The sequence below is a fragment of the Phyllobates terribilis genome, unplaced genomic scaffold (assembly GCF_046119375.1).
Source record: "Phyllobates terribilis strain yellow unplaced genomic scaffold, ASM4611937v1 Scaffold_9__5_contigs__length_417890890, whole genome shotgun sequence".
Classification (NCBI taxonomy): domain Eukaryota; kingdom Metazoa; phylum Chordata; class Amphibia; order Anura; family Dendrobatidae; genus Phyllobates; species Phyllobates terribilis.
Window position 1 is genome coordinate 323,282,501 of NW_027362769.1, and position 24,277 is coordinate 323,306,777.

Sequence of the window (24,277 nt, forward strand, 5' to 3'; positions counted from 1 at the left end):
CCGAAAACTGCGACCCACCGAAAGAAACCCTGAGAATTACAGCTCATTCAAGCTAGAGTTCCTGGCAGTGGTGTGGGCAGTCACCGAACGCTTTAAGCACTACCTCGCCTCTTCCCGGTTCACCGTGTACACGGATAACAACCCGTTGACACACCTGGACACTGCAAGACTCTGTGCCCTGGAGCAGAGATGGATGGTCCGCCTGTCCAACTATGAATTCACGATCAAATACCGGGCAGGACGCTCCAATACCAACGCGGATGCCTTGTCCAGAATGCCAAACCTACCGGACGTAGGGGAAGATCCAGAGGAGCTGGAAGAAGTTGAACTCCCCGCGTTCCACCGTCATGGGACTACCCAGTATTCCCACCGTGTAAGGGGTAAGCAATCCGCTACGTTCAACCCCTTACCTCATTACAACTGGGCGGAAATGCAAGACAGTGACCCCGCCGTCTGACTGGTGAAGGAGATGCTGACTCAGCCAGATGCTCGCCTTGACCCAGACGCTCCGGAGGAAACCAAGCAACTGTGGGCTGAGAAGAGTCGACTGTTCCTTTACAAGGGGAAGTTGTGCCGTAGAATGGTTAACTCCCGGACGCATGAACTGATCTGGCAAGTAGTGGTGCCAAGAAGAGATGCCGCTATGGTACTGGAGGCATACCACGACGGAGCTGGGCACTTCGGATGGAAGAAGCTGGAGTTCCTGCTGCGCGGGCGGTTCCACTGGGTAGGCATGAGAGGAACCATCGAGAGGTGGTGCAGAGACTGTGGCCCATGCAACCTAAGAAGGAAGGACCGTGCCAGTCAGAAGACTCCCCTGCAGTCCATCGTCACCAGGCAGCCGTTGGAACTGGTAGCCTTGGATCATGTAAAACTGACCCCCAGCAGAAATGGCTACGTCTATGCGCTAACCATCGTGGATCACTACTCCCGGTTCTTGGTTGTAGTCCCCGTCAAGGACTTAACGGCTCAAACAGCAGCTAGAGCCTTTCAGCAGCACTTCTGCCGTCCACACGGATACCCAGAGCAGGTGCTGACGGACCAGGGACCTGCCTTTGAAGCGGAAGTCTTCCAGGAGTTCTGCACTCTGTATGGCTGCCGGAAGATAAGAACAACACCCTATCATCCGCAAACCAATGGACTCTGCGAGAAGATGAACCAGGTGGTGATAGACCTTCTGAAAACGTTGCCCCTGGAAGAACGCAGTCAGTGGCCTGAGAAACTGCCTGATCTGGTGGACCTATACAACTACATCCCTGTAGGTTCTACCAACTGTACCCCGGCTTACCTAATGAGAGCAAGACCTGGTAAGCTGCCTGTTGATCTGGATATGGGAGTCCTGACACCCGAGGACACTTCACCAGAAGCAGACTGGGACACAGAGAGGCAGCAGCAGTACCGGAAAGTACAGCAGAGCGTTGAGCGAAGTCTCTGTCAAGCAAGAGAAAGACAGGAGAAGACTTACAACCAGTATGCTCCCGCTGTTCCCCTGGTACCTGGAGAGCAGGTCTTGAAAAGGAAGAGACGGCTCCACAAGTTGGACGACCAGTGGGAGAAGGACCCGTACACCGTACTGCCATCAAGCCATGAAAACCCAAAAATCTGCACAATCAGTAAGGATGGAGGAGAAACCACAGCCATTGTCTCCCGAGATCACCTGAAGAAGTGTCCCGAGCAGCTACGAAACCCTGAAGAAGATCAAGAAAACCCTCGACCCGCAGAGGAAAGGGAAGAAATGGTCAGTACTGTACTCGGACACTTCCCTCGGTCTTGGACACAAGTAAATGGCGCTGTTGTGGTACCCGTCCTCACCTTCCTCCAGCCAGCATCCCAAGTGCCTACGGAAAAACAGGTAGAGCTGGAAGAGCAGCCGGTCCAGGAGGCAGAAGACCCCACACAAGCAGACCAGGAGAATCGACCCTCTGCTTATAGTGAGCCTGCCGTGCCCCTAGTGAGCCAAAGAACCCGTAGACAGCTGCCCAGCTTACCTTTGACAGCTCCTACACCCTGTAGCTTAGGACCGGTCAGTAAGCTCCGTAGGTCTACTAGGGCCACTAGAGGCCAGTTGCCAGTACGTTGGAGGATCTAAAGTGTTCAGACTGTTTTATTGGTATTTACCTGTTTACTGTTGCTTGTAAATAATTATGTTTTTCCAGTTATTTTATAGGTGTCTTTTGTGGATTAACTGGAATTCTTTGTATATATATTTGGAGCGTAACCCAGGAATGGACTAAGACTGCTAAAGACTCGGGGTAGGACAGACTCCCACCTGGTTACGGCTCCCTGTTCTTTGGTGAAATGGACACCCTTATTGCTTCAAAAACTGCACCCGGTTACGGACACGCTGTGACCGCCCTAACGTGTTTTCCCTTATTGTATTGTTCCTGTTTATACCCTGTTATGTTTTCAAAAATATGTTTAGTCCCGGAGTACTAAATTTTACTAGGGGGGAATGTGGCACCCCAGGGGTCTGGTTACCACAGTAATAGCAATATTACGTCTGAGAGCAGGTGGGAGGTCTCCTGGTCAGGAACCCTAAGCATGCAACACTTCCTGCCCAGTCCTGGGAGGGGAAGAACTTCCCCTATATAAACTGGGGCTGAGGCGGGGTTAGAGGAGAAGAAGAGGAGTCCCAGACAGAGACACAGTCTGGTCTGGAGTGGAGCAGATACAGGGAGAGCAAGATCAGGAGCTATGTGGGAGCAGTGATAAAAGGGGTCAGAGACTGGAAGCTGTAGAGCTCGTCCTGACTGAAGAGATCTCACCGGACACGGAGTCCGAGGCAGTGGGGACTGATCCATACCCAGCAGCAGAAACCGACCGGCAGGGGATTTCAGGTCCTCTGGCCAAGAAACCCGAAGGCACGGTCACACGCAAGGGACCAGCACCGCCGTTGTGGAGCGGAGGCTACCAGAAGGCCCCGAGTCACCGGCCATACGGGTGAGCACCACACGGTACACTCAGGGACGTGGGCTACTTTTACTCGCTTCTAGCAAGGTAGCCAGGGAGAGTACAATAAGTTGGGGAGGCCTACAACTCCGCCTGGCCGGGGGAGATCCTATCTGCTCACGGACTGACCAGGCCCCGATCGCTAGCCAGTACTCCCGGGAGGGTCTACCTTTGCCACCAGTAAAGACCCAGAACTACACCGTACCGTCTCTGAGTGGTTCCTGGTGCCTGCGTGCAATTCTGCTATCCCCATCATCCACGTCCGCTGCCCTGAGGCCATACCCCTCCCGTTGGGGGTTATACTATCCACGCTGCACAACTGTACCACCGGCCTCAGCGGTCTGCCCTGCAGCGGCGGCTTCATAACCGCATTCAACGGGTGGCGTAGTCGAACACTATAACATCTCCTACTAAATTCTGCCACTTGGTTTGACCACCCTGGGCACGGACCGGGTCACCGCCACACGGAGATTACAACCCCCAGCATCTAAGCGATCCGGCTCCGGGTATTCCCCTGCACAGCACAGGCCCAGGGGGCGCGTCAGTAGCAATTGTCCCTCATGTTTTTAATTCCTTATTGGAAGGGTTCTATGAATATTCCTTTAATTTCCGAATTCCTTATTGGAAGGAGTTAACTTTACAAATATCTCTTATTAACAGTTGACTACTTCATCATCATCTCCTATTGTGTGCGCTTGGACATTTCTTTGTACATCTGGCTATGTGCACACTCTGCATTTTTGATGCGTTTTTTGCAGCGTCTTTTCCACGTGGAAATGCACCAAAAATGTCAGGTAACCCGTCTGCCAGCTAAGGCAATGACAATCTTGATGTGCTGTGTACATGATCCGGAATTTTCCACTCAGGATTGTCATTGCGTTAAAATCCACAGCATGTCCATTCTGTGAAGAGTTTCTGCAGTGTTTCCCGCCCATTGAGGTCAACTGAACCGCAGCAAACCAGCAGGTACAAATATATCTGCGGATTTGCTGCAGATGTTTCCTGCGTATTTGACTGACTCAATTCAAGTCAATGAGTCAAATACACTACAAAAACGTCACAAAAAACGCTAAAAAGAATGGTCTAGACCAAAAAAAGGGGACACAGTCCTCTGATCTAAAACGTATAATGAAAATAATAGAACCCTAAAAAAGAATATTGTAATAATAATAAAGTTTAACTAAAGGTTCAAATAAATGTCAACATAAGATAAAAGATCAGAGGGCTCTTTGTCAGAAAAAAACGCGGGATCAGATTAGCACAAAGTCAATTTTATTAAAGATATATATTCATATAAATAGAAAGTCCATATACGGTGAGACAAAACAAGTTGCTAAAATATATTTAAAGCAGTGTTGTGCAGTAAGAACCCATGGGAACACAATGGATTCCCAGCCCTCAATCAGGGTTAGCAGAGATTCACCCCCCACAACCAAGCATAATGGCCTCAGAGACAGCAGGAATATAAGATATTATGTAAATGACAAATGCACTATTCAGTAAACACTTGGAAGGTTTAGCAGGACATTGTAAAACATTGAATAGGAGATGCTGTACCTGAAGACATGCTAGCGTTGTATGGGGCGGGTTGGAAGTCCACACAGGCGCCTCGTCGCGCGTTTCTCCTTCCGGCTTCGTCAGGAGGCGTGGCAGAGATTAAAAAAGGAAACTATATAGATAGCAGGGTCCGGGTACCTGGCAAATCGGCGCATCGCTCGTCATGTTGCTCCTCCCCCCGGGGGGCGCGGCCAGACGACTCGCGCCGGGAGAAGACGGGAAGGAGGACAACGTCATCACTCCTGTCGTCCCGGCAACACGTCTGTACGAGATGCGTCTGCGCCGTTAAAGTAAGAAAACTAATAAGTTTCAGTAGGTAAAAAGAATGGTACCTGGGCCGGAGAAGAAGACTACTCTTCCCATCATCTGACTGCCGCTCCCACTGATAACAGTGAGAGCGGCGCAACTGCGGGGAGAAGTTGTCTCCTCAGCTGAGCCGGTGTCTGTGTGCGGTGTTAAAAAATAAATAAATAAATAAAAATCTACATTAAAATAAAAACACCTTTCATTCTCACCTGTCCGGCGTCCTCCCGATGTCCCTGGCAACCCAATCACCCGGTGGCCAGCGGTACACTGACGGGAGCGCGCTCACTCACTTCTGGCAGTGTACATCGCTGCGCTGCCGGGACTGAGTTCACCTGAGTTCATCCGCTGAAGATCAGCTGACGAGCTCCAGGACCTCACTTTACGGCACATGTGCTGTGTGGAAATATTCCCACGCAAAACTGATGCAGTAAATGAGGTCACCAGAGATGATCAGCTGATCTTCAGCTAATTAACTCAGGTGAACTCAGCCTGCAGTACAGCGATGTACACTGACAAGAGTAATTACACTCCTATCAGTGTATAGTGCTGTCTTCTACAGCAGTCACATCAGTGATTAATCTGGCTGCTGTAGAAGTGACCCAGATTACGTCATGATGGTGGACAGGTGAGGGATATGGTTGTTTTTTATTTTTATTTTTTACAGGAGACTAGGGATTCAGATATTAGGAGAAATATAAATTATTAAAACGATGTGTAATTTTATTTCAATAAAAGACTTTATTCTGGCCATGTCTTTATTGAAAAAGTGTCGTAAACCTTACTACGGGGTTAGTAATGGAGGCATCTTATAGACACCTCTTCATTACTAACCTGGGCTTCATGTCAGCCGCCAATACAAGGCTGACATAAACCCCAACCTTATTACCCCACTAGCCAGTGGGAAGAGCGAGGCTAGGCACCAGATTTGGCGCATCTTATGGATGCGCTGTTTCTGGGACTGCTGAGAGCTGATATTATTATCCATGGATGGGACCAGGTTCCATAGCCCCTTCCCTTGCTATTAATATCAGTCAGAAGCAGTCTGTTTTGCCTTTACTGGTTAGATTTTATAGGGGGACCCTACGTAAAAAAATTTCTGGGGTCCTCCTGTAATCTAGCCAGTAAAGGCTAAGCAAACAGCTATGGGCTGTTATTAATAGCCAGGGAACACTTTTGTCTAATGGTCCCATCCCCGGCTACTAATATCAGCTCCCAGCGGTTGGCTTTCCCTCTGCTGGTTATCAAAATGACACAGGAGCCAATTTTTTTACATTTTAGGCTATGTACCCACGATCCGGACGTAGCAGCGCTTTGGATGCAGCATATTTTTGCTGCGTCCAAAACGCTGCGTTCTATTGAACACAAGTAAATCCGCATGTGCTCACTGAACCATGCGAATTTCTGCACTTAATATATTCTAGTGGTCAAATTTCTGTTGCAGAGAAAGACGCATCGCATGTCACTGTCCACGGGTGATCCGCAGCCTCAGATGCATGCATAGTGGACATGGGCCTTCTAGAAATGCCATCCACTATGCTGTAACATCTGGACGCTGTTGGTTTGACGCTGTATAAACATGCAGTTTCAAACCCACAGCGGCTCCTTATCGTGGGTATGTACCCAAACTCACCCGCAGCATGTCAATTTCTGTACTGGAGACGCCAGTCTCCGCTGCAGATTTTGATCAATGAAAGTGTTATTACATGCTGTGGGTCTATATGTATTGACAACAAAAGTGCGGTATTAGATCACAGCGTTTTGGACGCAGCTAAAATACTCAGCATCCAAAGAGCTGCTGAGTGCTGATCGTGGGGACGTAGTATTTAAACTAACAGCTGTGAGCTGTTATTAAAAACCAGGGAACATGTTTGCCTAATGGCACATTCCTAGGCTAAAAATAGCAGCTCTCAGCTGCCCCAGAAATTACATGAATGGGAATACTAACGAGATTGTTTTAGCTGACACCTAGCCCTTTTGTTTAGTGATGCCAATGGGTCAATCAGACCCTTTCATAACTAAACATAATTAAAGTAAAGTAAAGAGTTAAATAAACACACACAGAGGAAAACACTTTATTTGAAATACAACAGACACATTCTTTAATCATTTAAATTAACCAATATACTCACTCAAGAACTGACGGTAATCAAAGGGTTAAAGCGATGTCATACGTTTCTTTTTTCAGAAATCTTTATTTAACTCCAAAAGGCATTCATTGATGTACAAAAACGCATTAAAAAAGCATTAAAAAAAACACATCAAAAGACATCAAAATCGCGGCAAAACACACATTTTTTTTGTAGCGTTATTCCTGCCAAGAGATGCAGAAACACTGCAGAAATATCTGCAATCAAATCCTGAAAGTGCGCACATAGCCTTACTGGAACGTGTGGATTTGATCCAAAATGTTCCATCAGCTGTATATCAAGTACACTAACTACATATTTGTCTATATATTTCAATGCTGATTTATAGGTTATTTACTTCAGATATTATTCTGCTCTATAATTGATCCACCAGTTTGACCCCATAGATCGGCCAATATAATACACTAAGTACACAGTTTTTTAAAATAAATGAACAGTTTGCTCAATAAATTTTTAATACATAATAGATAAATATATGAACACTTATTAAAGATTAGCCCTATATCAAGTACAGACCGATAATATTATGATCACCTCCTTATTACCATTCAGGATTTCCCAGCTTCCATATACTGTAGGAACAGCTCTCCTTTTCTTCTTAATATAGTGAATGAATAAACATCTAAAATGTTCTATATCTTTATGGGATTCCTCTTCCCAAATGGTAGAATAAAGGAGGGACATACCATAGATATGTAACAGCTGTGCATGGGAGATCAGCGCAGGAACGTGGACAGGTAACTATTTTTTTTTTAGTAAACTAAGAATTAAATAAAATGGTGTTTTATTTCAAATAAATTATTTTTTTCTGGGTGTAGTGTGTTTTTTCTTTTTAACACTTTGTAGGTTAGTAATGGGGGTGTCATATAGACGGCCATCATTACTAACCTGGGCTTCATGGCAGCTGGCGCTGACATGAACCCCACCACTATTACCCCCTGCCACCGCACCAGGGCAGCGTGGAAGAGCGAGGCTAAGTGCCAGAATTGGCGCATCCTATGGATGCGCCATTTCTGGGGCGGCTGACGGCTGGTGTTTCTAGCCTGGGAGGGGGCCAATATTCATGGCACCCTTCCTGAGCTATTAATATCAGCCCCCAGCTGTCTGCCTAGCCTTTCCTAGCTATTAAAATAGAGGGGACCCCACGTCATTTTTTTTGGGGGGGTCCCCCATTTTAATAGCTAGTAAAGGCTAGGTATTCAGCTGGGGGCTGATATTAGTAGCCTGGGAAGCTCCGTGGGTTTTACCCCCTTCCCAGGCTTCAAACATCTGCCCCAGCCGTCTGCTTAACCTCCGCTAGAGACTAAAATTATGGGGGATCCCACGCCATTTTTTTTTTAAATAAATCCTTTATTTTAACACTAAATGACATTTGAGGACTTAATAAAGATGCAGTCCCTAAATTATTATTTATTTTTTAATAAATTTTTCCCAAAACTTTTGACGTGGGCTTCGCCATATTTTTGTATGCCAGCCAGGTACAGCATCCAGCTTCTATGAACGCGCCATTTTCCGGGGCGGCCGCGGACTGCAATTTTCAGCGGGGGGGGGGAGGGCAAAAAGCTTGGGCCTCCCTGCGCTGCAGATTCCATCCCCCAGCTGCCTAGTTGTACCTGGCTGGACACAAAAATAGGGAGAAGCTCCACGTTTTTTTTTTTTTAATTATTTCATGAAATTCATGGAATAATTAAGAAAAAAAGGGCTTCCCTATATTGTTGTGTCCGGCTAGGTACAAATAGGCAGCTTGTGGTTGGGGGCAGCCCGTTCCTGCCTGCTGTACCTGGCTGGACACAAATATAGTGTGAAGCCCCACGTCAATTTTTTTTTAATTATTTCAGGAAATTCATGAAATAATTAAAAAAAAATTATGTGGGGCTTCGCCCTATAATTGTGTCCAGCCAGGTACAGCAGGCAGGAACGGGCTGCCCCCAACCACCAGCTGCCTATTTGTACCTAGCCGGACACAACAATATAGGGAAGCCCTTTTTTTCTTAATTATTCCATGAATTTCATGAAATAATTAAAAAAAAAAATGTGTGGCGCTTCGCCCTATTTTTGTGTCCAGCCAGGTACAACTAGGCAGCTGGGGGCTGGAATCTGCAGCGCAGGGAGACCCAAGCTTTCTGGGTCCCACCCGCTGCAAATTGCAGTCCGCAGCCGCCCCGGAAAATGGCGCGTTCATAGAAGCGCCATCTTCTGGCGCTGTACCCAACTCATCCAGGGCCCTGGTGCGGTGGCTCACTGGGTAATAAAGGGGTTAAGGCCAGCTTGGCATTATCAGCTGGCCCTAAGCCCGAAATTCATGGGGTCACGCCAATATTAGACATGACCGCCATGAATTTCTAGTAAAGTATTTAAAAAAAACACAAACACCCAGAAAAAAGTCCTTTAATTGAAATAAAGACACAATTCTTTATTGTTCTAAATTAAACCATACTTACCGCCACACCCATTCCAGCTGAAGCCAACGATCTCCTGCAATAAAAGTAAAATAATAAAGCAACCTCATCCTTACCTTTCCATGGTTCCCAGGACAGCTTCAGCTCTGCTACATCGAGATGACAGGCTGGACCGCAGCAGAACGCTGCCATCCAGCCTGTCATCCCGCGGACACTGAGAAGCGCAGGCATGCTTGCGCTCCTCAGTGTCTTTCTGTGACGTCATCCAGATGAGCCGAGGTCATGTCCAATGAACTCAGCTCACCTCATGGACGTCACTGACAGCGTGGGAAAATTCTCCTGCACTCAGCGCTTCAGCGTGAGAATTCTCCCACGCTGTCAGTGACGTGCATGAGGTGCGCCGAGTTCATGGGACATGACCTCACCTCATGCACGTCACTGACAGCGTGGGAAAATTCTCACGCTGAAGCGCTGAGTGCAGGAGAATTCTCCCACGCTGTCAGTGACGTACATGAGGTGAGCCGAGTTCATTGTCGGCTCATCTGGATGCCGTCACAGCCAGACACTGAGGAGTGGAAGTATGCCTGCGCTTCTCAGTGTCTGCGGGATGACAGGCTGGATGGCAGCGTTCTGCTGCGGTCCAGCCTGTCATCTCGATGTAGCAGAGCTGGAGCCGTCGTGGGAGCCATGGAAAGGTAAGGATGAGGTTGCTTTATTATTTTTCTTTTATTGCAGGAGATCGTTGGCTTCAGCTGGAATGGGCGTGATGGTAAGTATGGTTTAATTTAGAACAATAAAGAATTGTGTGTTTATTTCAATTAAAGGACTTTTTTCTGGGTGTTTGTGTTTTTTTTAAATACTTTACTAGAAATTCATGGTGGTCATGTCTAATATTGGCGTGACCCCATGAATTTCGGGCTTAGGGCCAGCTGATAATGCCAAGCTGGCCTTAACCCCTTTATTACCCAGTGAGCCACCGCATCAGGGCCCTGGATGAGTTGGGTACAGCGCCAGAAGATGGCGCTTCTATGAACGCGCCATTTTCCGGGGCGGCTGCGGACTGCAATTTGCAGCGGGTGGGGCCCAGAAAGCTTGGGCCTCCCTGCGCTGCAGATTCCAGCCCCCAGCTGCCTAGTTGTACCTGGCTGGACACAAAAATAGGGCGAAGCTCCACGTTTTTTTTTTTTTAAATTCATGAAATTCATGGAATAATTCAGAAAAAAAGGGCTTCCCTATATTGTTGTGTCCGGTTAGGTACAAATAGGCTGCTGGTGGTTGGGGGCAGCCCGTTCCTGCCTGCTGTACCTGACTGGACACAAATATAGGGCGAAGCCCCACATCAATTTTTTTAAATTATTTCATGAATTTCCTGAAATGATTTAAAAAAAATTGACGTGGGGCTTCGCACTATATTTGTGTCCAGCCAGGTACAGCAGGCAGGAACGGGCTGCCCCCAACCACCAGCTGCCTATTTGTACCTGGTTGGACACAACAATATAGGGAAGCCCTTTTTTTCTTAATTATTTCATGAATTTCATGAAATAATTAAAAAAAAAAAATACGTGAAGCTTCTCCCTATTTTTGTGTCCAGCCAGGTACAACTAGGCAGCTGGGGGATGGAATCTGCAGCGCAGGGAGGCCCAAGCTTTCTGCCCCCCCCCCTCCCCCCGCTGAAAATTGCAGTGCGCAGCCACCCCGGAAAATGGCGCGTTCATAGAAGCTGGATGCTGTACCTGGCTGGCATACAAAAATATGGCGAAGCCCACGTCAAAAGTTTTGGGAAAAATTAATTAAAAAATAAATAATAATTTAGGGACTGCATCTTTATTAACTCCTCAAATGTCATTTAGTGTTAAAATAAAGGACTTATTTTAAAAAAAATTGACGTGGGGCTTCGCCCTATATTTGTGTCCAGCCAGGTACAGCAGGCAGGAACAGGCTGCCCCCAACCACCAGCTGCCTATTTGTACCTGGCCGGACACAACAATATAGGGAAGCCCTTTTTTAAAAAAATTATTTCATGAAATAATTAAAAAAAAATTGACGTGGGGCTTCGCACTATATTTGTGTCCAGCCAGGTACAGCAGGCAGGAATGGGCTGCCCCCAACCACCAGCTGCCTATTTGTACCTGGTTGGACACAACAATATAGGGAAGCCCTTTTTTTCTTAATTATTCCATGAATTTCATGAAATAATTTTAAAAAAAAATGCGTGGGGCTTCGCCCTATTTTTGTGCCCAGCCAGATACAACTAGGCAGCTGGGGGCTGGAATCCGCAGCGCAGGGAGACCCAAGCTTTCTGGGCCACCCCCGCTGCAAATTGCAGTCCGCAGCCGCCCCAGAAAATGGCGCGTTCATAGAAGCGCCATCTTCTGGCGCTGTACCCAACTCATCCAGGGCCCTGGTGCGGTGGCTCACTGGGTAATAAAGGGGTTAAGGCCAGCTTGGCATTATCAGCTGGCCCTAAGCCCAAAATTCATGGGGTCACGCCAATATTAGACATGACCACCATGAATTTCTAGTAAAGTATTTAAAAAAACACAACACCCAGAAAAAAGTCCTTTAATTGAAATAAACACACAATTCTTTATTGTTCTAAATTAAACCATACTTACCACCACGCCCATTCCAGCTGAAGCCAACGATCTCCTGCAATAAAAGTAAAATAATAAAGCAACCTCATCCTTACCTTTCCATGGCTCCCACGACAGCTTCAGCTCTGCTACATCGAGATGACAGGCTGGACCGCAGCAGAACGCTGCCATCCATCCTGTCATCCCGCAGACACTGAGAAGCGCAGGCATACTTCCACTCCTCAGTGTCTGGCTGTGACGGCATCCAGATGAGCCGAGGTCATGTCCAATGAACTCCGCTCACTTCATGTACGTCACTGACAGCGTGGGAAAATTCTCCTGCACTCAGCACTTCAGCGTGAGAATTTTCCCACGCTGTCAGTGACGTGCATGAGGTGAGCTGAGTTCATTGGACATGACCTCACCTCATGTATGTCACTGACAGCGTGGGAGAATTCTCACGCTGAAGCGCTGAGTGCAGGAGAATTTTCCCACGCTGTCAGTGACGTGCATGAGGTGAGCTGAGTTCATTGGACATGAACTCGGCTCATCTGGATGACGTCACAGAGAGACACTGAGGAGCGCAAGCATGCCTGCGCTTCTCAGTGTCTGCGGGATGACAGGCTGGATGGCAGCTTTCTGCTGCGGTCCAGCCTGTCATCTCGATGTAGCAGAGCTGGAGCTGTCCTGGGAACCATCGAAAGGTAAGGATGAGGTTGCTTTATTACTTTTCTTTTATTGCAGGAGATCGTTGGCTTCAGCTGGAATGGGCGTGATGGTAAGTATGGTTTAATTTAGAACAATAAAGAATTGTGTCTTTATTTCAATTAAAGGACTTTACTCTGGGTGTTTGTGTTTTCTTTTAACTTTGACTATGGGGTTAGTAATGGGGGTGTCTTATAGACGCCTCTCCATTACTAACCTGGGCTTGATGTCAGCTGGCATTATAAGCTGACATCAACCCCAACCCTATTACCCCCTGCCACCGCACCAGGGCAGCGTGGAAGAGCGAGGCTAAGTGCCAGAATTGGCGCATCCTATGGATGCGCCATTTCTGGGGCGGCTGACGGCTGGTGTTTCTAGCCTGGGAGGGGGCCAATATTCATGGCACCCTTCCTGGTCTATTAATATCAGCCCCCAGCTGTCTGCCTAGCCTGTGCTAGCTATTAAATTAGGGGGGACCCCACGTCATTTTTTTGGGGGGGTCCCCCATTTTAATAGCTAGTAAAGGCTAGGTATTCAGCTGGGGGCTGATATTAGTAGCCTGGGAAGCTCCGTGGGTATTACCCCCTTCCCAGGCTTCAAACATTTGCCCCAGCTGTCTGCTTAACCTCCGCTAGAGCCTAAAATTAAGGGGAACCCCACGCCAATTTTTTTTTAAATAAATCCTTTATTTTAACACTAAATGACAAGTACAGTAATCAACACTGTCACTGTACTTCATATATATGTGACTGACATGTTTCTATCTATCTAATCTATGTGTGATTCTCTATTCCTTCTATTCTAAATTGTCGGGTACAGATGCTGAATTGCCGGCCGGCTTTCTTAAAGAGACGGTGCATGAAAACACTATTATTTTTTTAAATAAATCCTTTACACTAAATGACAAGTTCTGTAAGCAACACTGTCACTGTACTTCTTATATATGTGACTGACATGTTTCTATCTATCTAATCTATGTGTGAAGCTCTATTCTGTCTGTTATAAATTGTCGGGTACAGATGCTGAATTGCCGGCCGGCTTTTTTAAAGAGACGGTGCACGAAAACACTAATATTTTTTTTAATAAATCCTTTACACTAAATGACAAGTGCAGTAAGCAGCACTGTCACTGTACTTCATATATATGTGACTGACATGTTTCTATCTATCTAATCTATGTGTGAAGCTCTATTCTTTCTGTTGTAAATTGTCGGGTACCGGTGAATGCCGCTGATGAATTGCCGGCTTTTCATGTCATTCTACATTATTCTTAGTTGTTTTACTTCATGTAGAATTAACCTACAAGGAAAGAAAGGGTTTATTTTCATTCCGATATTTGTGTCCCATTGACTTGCATTGGTTTCCGGTATCGGAATCGGCGATATCCGATACTTTTTGGGTATCGGCCCGATCCAATCCGATACGATATTTCCTGATATCGGAAGGTATCGCTCAACACTACTTATAATCTAGAAAGCCAGTGTAAGTTGGGAGGGTCTGATGCCAAACGACATTGCCTCCTGCCCCTTTACCTGGTGTCTCAATTTCAACAGTATCTTCAGTCTCAAGATTCAGATACAGTTGAATACAATGGAGGAGCAGAGAGGATACAAATCCCTGCTCCACAATTCACCCTGTGACTGCTGTGAATGTTGTGTTCATATTGTGTTGGGGGGCACTGCAGACTTCATTCTCTGTTAAGGGGCACTGTGTAGGGCATCATATTGAGTTGGGTGCACTGCTGAAGAATTATACTATAGTAGAAGAGAACTGTGGAGGCAGCTTAATATGTTGAGGGGTACTATGGGCACATCATACTGTGTTGGGACCACTGTAGGGGAATCATACTGTGTTGAGGGTACTAATAGTTCACCATACTGTGTTGGGACACTGTGGTGGCTTCAGACTATGTTGGAAGCATTGTGAGTGCTTCATAATATTTTGGGGTACTGATAGGGAATCATACTGGGTTGGGGCATAGTGGTGCCTCATACTGTGTTGGGGGCACTGTTAGTGCGCCATAATGTGTGCATGGGTTGTTCTGTGGGGTTAAATTGTGTGGAGGAACTCACTGTGGACTCATCCCTCTGTGTATAGGAGGGATGACAGGGGTATCTTAATGGGTGAGAAAACTAAAGGGCTTCAGTACGTGCAAAAATAACTAAAATAATAAAAAAAAAAGCGTTACACGTTTGGTGTACCATGAACACCGTGAAATCAAAACTCAAAAATCAATGGCGGAATTGTATTTTTTTCTTTATTTCATCTCACATAGATTTTTTTTCCTGTTTTTCGGTACATTTTATAATAAAATGAATGGTTTATTTCAAAGCTGCGACTCATCCAGCAAAATAAATTACCTGTTCTTCCGCTAGAACAAATGCGGGAATGCTGTTGCCAACCATCGATCATGGGACATTTTATATTTAAGGAGACGTTGGGGACACAGATCTGAGAGCGGCGCAGCAGTGCTGGTCTGAGAGATACTAAAGTATAGTTTTTTTTTAACCATATGCAGAACTTTGGGGCTGTTGATAAGTAATGGGCATCCCCTTTAAGAGATGAAAAGAGTTATCCCAGAATGAAAGACAGAGTTGCGTTTAACTCCGATCCTGATCATTTAACCCTTTAGACGCTGCATGACATCTACGGTACAAGCAAAGAAAGGGGAGCACTTTGTTATGCAATCTGACACGATTACAAGTAGCTGATGCCATCATCCCATCACGGATTGCTATGTAGCTTTCAAATGCTCTGTATAGAGTCCTGCGTGATAGGTGCACACTGTGATAGTGTGGAGGAAGGAACGGTGGACCCTCGGTCAAAATTGTGAAAAAACTACATTTCTAAGGAAAAAAAATTAATAAAAAGAAAATACTTCTAGTAATGAGCGAGCACTAAAATGCTCGGGTACTCATTGCTCGGGTCGAACAAATTGGAATACTCGGGTGCTATTTCTCCCGGTATCCTCTCCGCCTTCCACAAGCACGGGTCCTACAACATTACCCGTGCCCTCCCCAGTGCACTTACTGGGAAAGACCGCCTAACCACAAACACGTGGACAGGTGAATGTGGCCAGGGACGGTACGGAGCCAGCCCACAGCTTTTTTCTGCTGAGAGTTGTATTTAGCTCGGTGAAAGGTCTGGCATACAGGGAAACCGTATCTACCCTGGGTGTCATTTCTCCCAGAAAGTCCTCTAATGCAGCTTTTTGGAGAAGCAACAGCAGCTAGTGATGAGCGAGCACTAAAATGCTCGGGTACTCATTGCTCGACCCGAGCAACGAGTCCAATGTAAGTCTATGGGAAACTCGAGCATTTTTCAGGTGGCTCCCCCCAGCGGTCTGCAGAGGGCCTAAAAATTGCCCAAATCGATGGGAACAGTGCTCAAATGACATGGGAAAAGCATGGGGAAGACCCCTGGAAGCATTTCTGACTCCCAGGTCACTGCTGTTAACAACGTTGTCAGAGTATTACGCCACTTTTACGAATGCACAATAAAACATACAAAAACGAAACCAAAATGGATTTTCCTGGGAAATATGTTAAGGAACATCCTTTCCAGGGTAATGACTTGTATAGAAGGCAAAATAAATAACCAAAACCAAAAATACTCCTCCACAGCTTGGGCTATGTTCACACGTTGCGTTTTTGATGCATTTTTGCACTTTTGCATTGATTTCAACCAAGACAAATGCATTCACCAGGAAATGTAATTTTAACATTTTACAACCTTATCTGGCCATGTGGTATGTGACACATCATCAGACACATGCATACAGTGCTGAAAAGACATGGGAACAGCATGGGGAAGACCTCTGGAAGCATCTCTGACTTCCAGGTCACTGCCTAAAAGTGTGCCCATCGAATGTGATCCTTGGCGCATGCGAAGATGCCTCCCACCATGCACCTGTCGTTGCAGACTTGCAACAATCACCGTCCACGTCCTTGTCCCAATGCAGTGTTCAGTTGTCCCTACCTCATTCCTTGGAATGCAAGCGCAAGTATGCAGGCAGCCAGCCACCCACCCACCCACAGGCTGCAATACTATACTGCCAAATTTTTGACAGCTGCTTGCACATGAAATGTGGCCTATTAAGCTCGTGGAGGTGGAAGCTTTTCACAACCTCATGCCGGCGGCGGCCGGGTGTCCATACTCGGTCCCCAGCCGCCACTATATTTCCCGGTATCGCCTCCGCCTTCCACAAGCATGGGTCCCACAACTTTACCCGTGCCCTCCCCAATGTACTTACTGGGAAGGACCGCCTAACCACAAACACATGGACAGGTGAATGTGGCCAGGGACGGTAAGGAGCCAGTCCACAGCTTTTTTCTGCTGAGAGTTGTATTTAGCTCGGTGAAAGGACTGGCATAGAGGGAAACCGTATCTACCCTGGGTGTCATTTCTCCCAGAAAGTCCTCTAATGCAGCTTGTTGGAGAAGCAACGGCAGCTAGTGATGAGCGAGCACTAAAATGCTCGGGTACTCGTTGCTCGGGTTGAGCAAATTGGAATACTCGGGTGCTCGACCCGAGCAACGAGTCCAATGTAAGTCTATGGGAAACTCGAGCATTTTTCAGGCGGCTCCCCCCAGCGGTCTGCAGAGGGCCTAAAAATTGCCCAAATCGATGGGAACAGTGCTCAAATGACATGGGAAACGCATGGGGAAGACCCCTGGAAGCATTTCTGACTCCCAGGTCACTGCTGTTAACAACGTTGTCAGAGTATTACGCCACTTTTACGAATTCACAATAAAACATACAAAAACGAAACCAAAATGGATTTTCCTGGGAAATATGTTAAGGAACATCCTTTCCAGGGTAATGACTTGTATAGAAGGCAAAATAAATAACCAAAACCAAAAATACTCCTCCACACCTTGGGCTATGTTCACACGTTGCGTTTTTGATGCATTTTTGCACTTTTGCATTGCTTTCAACCAAGACAAATGCATTCACCAGGAAATGTAATTTTAACATTTTACAACCTTATCTGGCCATGTGGTGTGTGACACATCATCAGACACATGCATACAGTGCTGAAAAGACATGGGAACAGCATGGGGAAGACCTCTGGAAGCATCTCTGACTTCCAGGTCACTGCCTAAAAGTGTGCCCATCATATGTGATCCTTGGCGCATGCGAAGATGCCTCCCACCATGCACCTGTCGTTGCAGACTTGCAACAATCACCATCCACGTCCTTGTCCCACTGCAGCGTTCAGTTGTCCCTACCTCATTCCTTGGAATGCAAACACAAGTATGCAGGCAGCCAGCCACCCACCCACCCACAGGCTGCAATACTATACTGCCAAATTTTTGACAGCTGCTTGCACATGAAATGTGGCCTATTAAGCTTGTGGAGGTGGAAGCTTTTCACAACCTCATGCCGGCGGCGGCCGGGTGTCCATACTCGGTCCCCAGCGGCCACTATATTTCCCGGTATCGCCTCCGCCTTCCACAAACACGGGTCCCACAACATTACCCGTGCCCTCCCCAATGTACTTACTGGGAAGGACCGCCTAACCACAAACACGTGGACAGGTGAATGTGGCCAGGGACGGTACGGAGCCAGTCCACAACTTTTTTTTGCTGACAGTTGTATTTAGCTCAGTGCAAGGACTGGCATAGAGGGAAGCCCTATCTACCCTGCGTGTCATTTCTCACAGGAAGTCCTGTAATGCAGCTTGTTGCAGAAGCAATGGCAACCCGTCCAACATCAACTCGCCCTTGTCGGTGGTGCTTTGACACACATACACACATCTTTCTTTGTGCATTTAATTTCTTGAATACAGAGTTGGACAATGGCCTGATCTGTAATGCGGTTTGAGAAGTAACATGCATAAGCATGGCTGATCCACACTAAAAAAGCAGCCATGGAGTGTCCGGGAACCTTTCCACACACTTTTCTTAGCCAGGACTGCTTCTCGGCAGAGTTGGACGGTTCCACCAGAGAATCCTCTGGTGTGCCTTGGCTTCTACCTCAGGAAAGTTCATGATAGCGCTAACTTTGCAGCTGCTATGGGGCTATTGAGCATGGGAGAAAGGTTAGCCCTCAGAATCAAATCCTCTAGTGGGCACAATGTTTTTCAATCTGAAACAGCTTCTCAGTGGGAGTTGTATTTCACCACAGCCATATTCTTTAGCTCGGTGAAGGGACTGGCATAGAGGGAAACCGTATCTACCCCGGCTGTCATTTCTCCATCACCAGGTTCCGCCCATTGTCACACACGACCATGCCTGGCTGTATGTTCAGCGATGAGAGCCACAGATCAGGCTTCTGTGTTACAGCTTTCAACAACTCTGCAGCGCTGGGCGGTTTGTCACTTAAGCATTAAGCATGTTATCTTCAGCACAGCCTTTTGCCGCTTGGCCAAGGCAGTGCTGCAGTGCTGTCAGCTTGTGACTGATGTGGTAATTTCGGAGATGGAGAAGGAAGTGCATGAGCTGAACAATGTGATTACATTGCTGTTAAATTTGTGTTTTTTATACTAAAGAAAGATCCTATTGTTTTTTTTTTTTTTTTTTTTTTTTTTTTAAGTCAAATGCATTCACCGGGAAATGTCATTTTAACATTTTACAACCTTAGCTGGCAATGTGGTGTGTGACACATCATCAGACACTTCCTGTTTTATTTATGATGGAGGGACTCTGAAAGTCATAAAGCCTATTTTTATAGGGACATCAGATGGCCCTTACTATTCTTAAAAGGCCAGCAGTCGGCCCTAGCTATTGTTAGATAGCCATCAGCCGGCTATGCTTTGTTGTTCCCATTATTAAAGAGTGGGTCTCCTATACTGTTATTGCGTATCCAGTTACTGCAAGGGCTGCCAAAAATTTGGACGTAACCCAATACCCCTTTGAAGAGACATAGAGGAGGGTCTCAGTAAAAAAATGTTCCCATTATAAAGGAGCGGGTCTCCTATAAGTGGTAATGCCCATGCTGTGACTGCAAGGGCTACCAAAATTTGGGAAAAACCCCACTAAGAATTTAAAGACACATAGAGCAGGGCCACAGTAATGACAAATTCCCATTTAGAAAGGAGAGAGTCTCCCATAGTGTTGGCCTGTGCAGTGAAAGCAAGGGCTGCCAAAAATTTGGAGGCAATTCAATGCCCCTTGGAAGAGACGTGGAGGAGGGCCTCATAAAAAAATGTTCCCATTAGAAAGGAGCGGGCCTCCTATACTTGCAATGCCCATGCACTAAGTGTATGGGCTTACAAACATTTACCCCTGGGGGGTAAACATGAACATACTGTATCAAAAAATTTTTTTACGGGCATCATAAACACCCTTTAAAAAAATTTGGTGGGTGTTGCATCACGGACCACGGTCACCCTGGTGATATGGTGGTGTAGGATGAGGAGAAGGAGGAGGACAAGAGCAAATAGCCAAAATCAGGAAGCGTATACCCATGTGTGGGTGTGAAAAGGTGCATGGGAATACACCTCTCAAGAAAAGACACTGGATTTGAGTTTATGTTACCCTGCTATTATTCGGTGGTGTTGAGAAGTCTGGCCCAATCCAGCCCTTGTTCATTTTTATAAGAGTCAGCCGGTCAGCATTTTCAGTTGACAGTCGGATGCGCTTATCAGTTATAATTCCATCAGCGGCACTAAAAACCCGCTCTGATAAAACGCTGGCGGCAGGGCAGGCCAGGACCTCCAAGGCATAGAGAGCCAGTTCATTCCACGTATCCAGCTTGGATACCCAATAATTATAAGGCACAGCGGAATCACGGAGGATGTTGGTACGGTCGGCAAGGTACTCCCTCAGCATCTTCCCAAAGTTTGCACTCCTTGTGAGAGTACCCAGCACCTGAGGGCCTGTCCGATGGGAGGGTCTGAGAAAACTCTCCCAGAACTTTGACAATGTTCCCCTGCCTCTGCTGGATTGAAGTTGTGTCTCTCTCACCTGTAGTCCTTGGTTGTCCAACGAAGTGTGCCCTCTGCCGCCAGCGTTTTCAGATGGGAATTTTTTTAATAGTTCCGCAACAAGGGCCTTCTGGTACAGTCCCATATTTGTAGACCTGTCCACCTCAGGAATAACAGATATAAAGTTCTCTTTGTAGAGTGGGTCTAGAAGTGCCACCAACCAGTAATGACGGTCACCCAAAATTTTGAGAACGCGAGGGTCATGGGAAGGCAATGTAACATAAACTCAGCCATGCATGCCAGACTACTGACAGGCAAGACTTCTGTGTCCTCACCAAGAGGATGACTGACCATGCTTTCCTCCTCCTCCTCCTCCTCTCTGTCCTCTGGCCATCCACGCTGAACAGACGGTATGACAGCTGTGCAGGTAGTACCGTCTAAAGTGCATGAAACTAGCTCCTGTCCTTCCTCTTCCTACTCCTCTTCCTCATTGTCACCCAATGCACGTTGGGATGAGATGAGGCTTGGCTGTGTGTAATGACCCTGTATGGTTCCTTGCTCCATCTCATCGTGCTCCGCCTGCAATGCATCCTCTTTGATTGTGAGCAGAGAGTGTTTCAGAAGACAGAGAGGTGGGATGGTGACGCTAATTATGGCGTCATCGCCGCTCACCATCTTGGTGGTGTCCTCAAAGTTTTTGAGGATGGTACATATGTCTGACATCCATGTCCACTCCTGAGGTCTTATGTGTGGAGTCTGAACTGAATACCGACGGCCTTGTTGATGCTGGTACTCAACAAATGCCCTCTTCTGCTCACAAATCCTTCCCAACATCTGCAGTGTAGAGTTCCAACGCGTGGGGACATCACACACCAGTCTGTGAGCCGGAAGCTGCAAACGCTGCTGAAACTTGGCAAGGGCGGCAGAATCAGTAGCTGACTTTCTAAAATGGGCCCACAGGTGGAGTACTTTAACAAGCAGATCCGGCAGCTCCAGGTAGGATTTGAGAAACTGCTGAACCACGAGGTTAAACACATAGGCCAGGCATGGTACATGTGTGAGCTCGCCTAGCCTAAGAGCCGCCACCAGGTTCCGGCCATTGTCACACATGACCATGCCTGGCTGTAGGTTCAGTGGTGTGAGCCATAGATCTGCCTGCTCTTTCAGAGCTGTCCACAACTCTTCAGAATTGTGCGTTTGTCACCTAAATATATTAGCTTCAGCACAGCATGTTGCTGCTTGGCCGAGGCAGTGCTGCAGTGCTTCCAGCTTGTGACTGATGTGATCATTTCGGAGATGGAGGCTGAAGAGGAGGAGGAGGCTGAGGAGGATGAGTTGCAGGAGATGTACATCACGGGGGCAACCCTGATTGACCTAGAGCCCGCAATCCTTGGCGTTGAGAGGACGTGTTCCGTCCCAAGGTCCGACTGGTTCCCGGCTTCCACTATGTTGACCCAGTGTTCCGTCAGCGAGATGTACCATCCCTGCCCACAAGCACTTGTCCACGTGTCCGTGGGAAGGTGGACTTTCCCGGTAACTGCGTTGTTGAGGGCACGGCTAATGTTTTGAGACACGTGCTTGTGTAATGCGGGGACCTCACACTGGGAGAAATAGTGGCGGCTGGGGACCGAGTACCAAGGGACGGCCGCCGCCATCAGGTTGCGGAATGCTTCCGTCTCCACGAGCCTAAAAGGCAACATTTCGAGCGCAAGCAGTCGTGAAATGTGAGAATTTAGTAGTATGGCCTGTGGGGAGTTGGCTGCATATTTGAGTGGCGCCCCTGAGGGTTCGGTCACCACAGAGTTACTGCATCTCACCCAGAGGTGTGGTATCTTACTCTCAGGTAAGGAAGGAGTACAGCCCGGGACCCTAATACCTGCATCCAACACATTCCACTTCAGTGGGGGCAGGGCGAGATTGCTTTTAAGGGAGAGCACAGTCCCTGGTCTCTAGCTGAAGGGTGGAACTATGTAGTGGGTGTGGGTGGAGGAAGTAGTTTAGGGGAGCACTTCAGTAGGTGTATAAAAAGGGGAGCCATCTTGAGAGGACAGATCAGTCAGAAGAGGAGAGTGTGTGGAGCAGGAGCTCAGCAGGAGCTCTGCTCAGGAGGAGGGCCTAGCAGAAAGGCCCAAAACTGAGAAGGAGAGGAGCAGAAGAAAGGCTCTAGGAACTACGAGACCCCAGGCGTATGGACAGTGCTGGAGGCCACCCGTATGCCCGAATCTGCCAGGCGGTGGAGGGGTCAGGCCGCACAAAGGGGACCGGTCCCTCAATTAGCAGAGTACTTTATGTCTCAACTAGAAACCGGAGGCTGCAGTATTTCAAGTCCTGCAGCCAATAGTCCATATCAGTCTCACCAAGAAGGTAGCCATAGAGGACCCAGGGGACGGCACAGACGTCGCCCGACAAGGTCCGCGGGTACTGGATTGGGACAATAGGCGTGAGGTGTAGGAAGACGGCCAGAGAGAGAGAATTGAGATATCTGAGGGTTGGCTGAACCCCTCCCTGAGTAAGAGCAGCACGACGAGGGAAGTTACACTGGTACCTGTAACTTGGATTGCAACAACCGTGAGTAAAAACCCTGAAGACTGCACCACACTGCCTCTGTCCGTTATTGCTGCTGCGAAATCACCCCTGCACTACAACGCCCAGCATCACCTATAACATCTACAACATTTCTACACTGCCCTGGAGCTAAGCTCTGCCTGTGGGGAGCTAAACCAACTCTGCTGCATTTACACCAGCTCCAGAGGACCTGCTCCGCAGCGGCGGCTCCATATAACCGCATACCACAGGTGGCATCACGAATCATATACATAAAACTATAAAATCCCCTGTAAATATTCCCCTTTTGATTGACCGCCCTGGGTCACGGACTGGGTCAACGCCACTATGACATCTCCACTAGCAACAGCCGGCCCGGCACCGAGTACCCCACGGCCCAGGGGGTCCGTCATTTGTGCTTGCGTTCCAAGGACTGGGGTATGGACAACTGAACGCTGCGCTGGGAAAAGGACATGGACGTGCTTCCTGATGCTGCTACTTGAGAGTGCGCAAAGACAGATGCAGGGCAGGAGGCATCTTCGCGTGCACCATGGACAGGGGATTGGCTTGCATGCACAACAGCGGAAGAAGCAATGGTGCCACCTGCAGACACTGTTCCTGGACCCTGGGGTTCGGCCCACAAAGTCGGGTGCTTTGCTGCCATGTGCGTGATCATTCTGGTGAAGGTCAGGCTGGTCGTTTTGCCACCCCTGCTGATGCTGGCCTGGCTGGTGGTGCAAATGGCCTTTTTGGGGTTATCGGCAGAGTCTTTAAAATACAACCAGACTCGGGAAGGCCTAATAGTTGTACTGGCAACTTCCTTCGTGTTGGTGTAACAGGGAATGGTTGGCTGACTTCTGTCTGTGGCCACAACACTGCTTCTTCCTACCTGTTGGGGTGCTCTGTCTCCCTCCCACTGTGTGCTGCTGTCCTCACTCTGCATGTCCTCCTGCCAGGTTGGATCAGTTACTATATCATCCACCACCTCGTCTTCCACTTCCGCACCTTAGTCCTACTCTTTACTTTTTGGCAATTGTGTCTCATCATCGTCCACCTCTTGTGACACTTTGCCACCTTCGCCTTCGTGTGACCGTGGCTGCTCAAATATTTGGGTATCTCCTCTTGCCCCGCTTCAAGTGGACTGGGCGAGAGGCCCGAATCTATAAATGGAATAGTGAACAGCTCTTCAGAGTGTCCAAATGTGGGATCATTTGTCTCCGGGCACTCG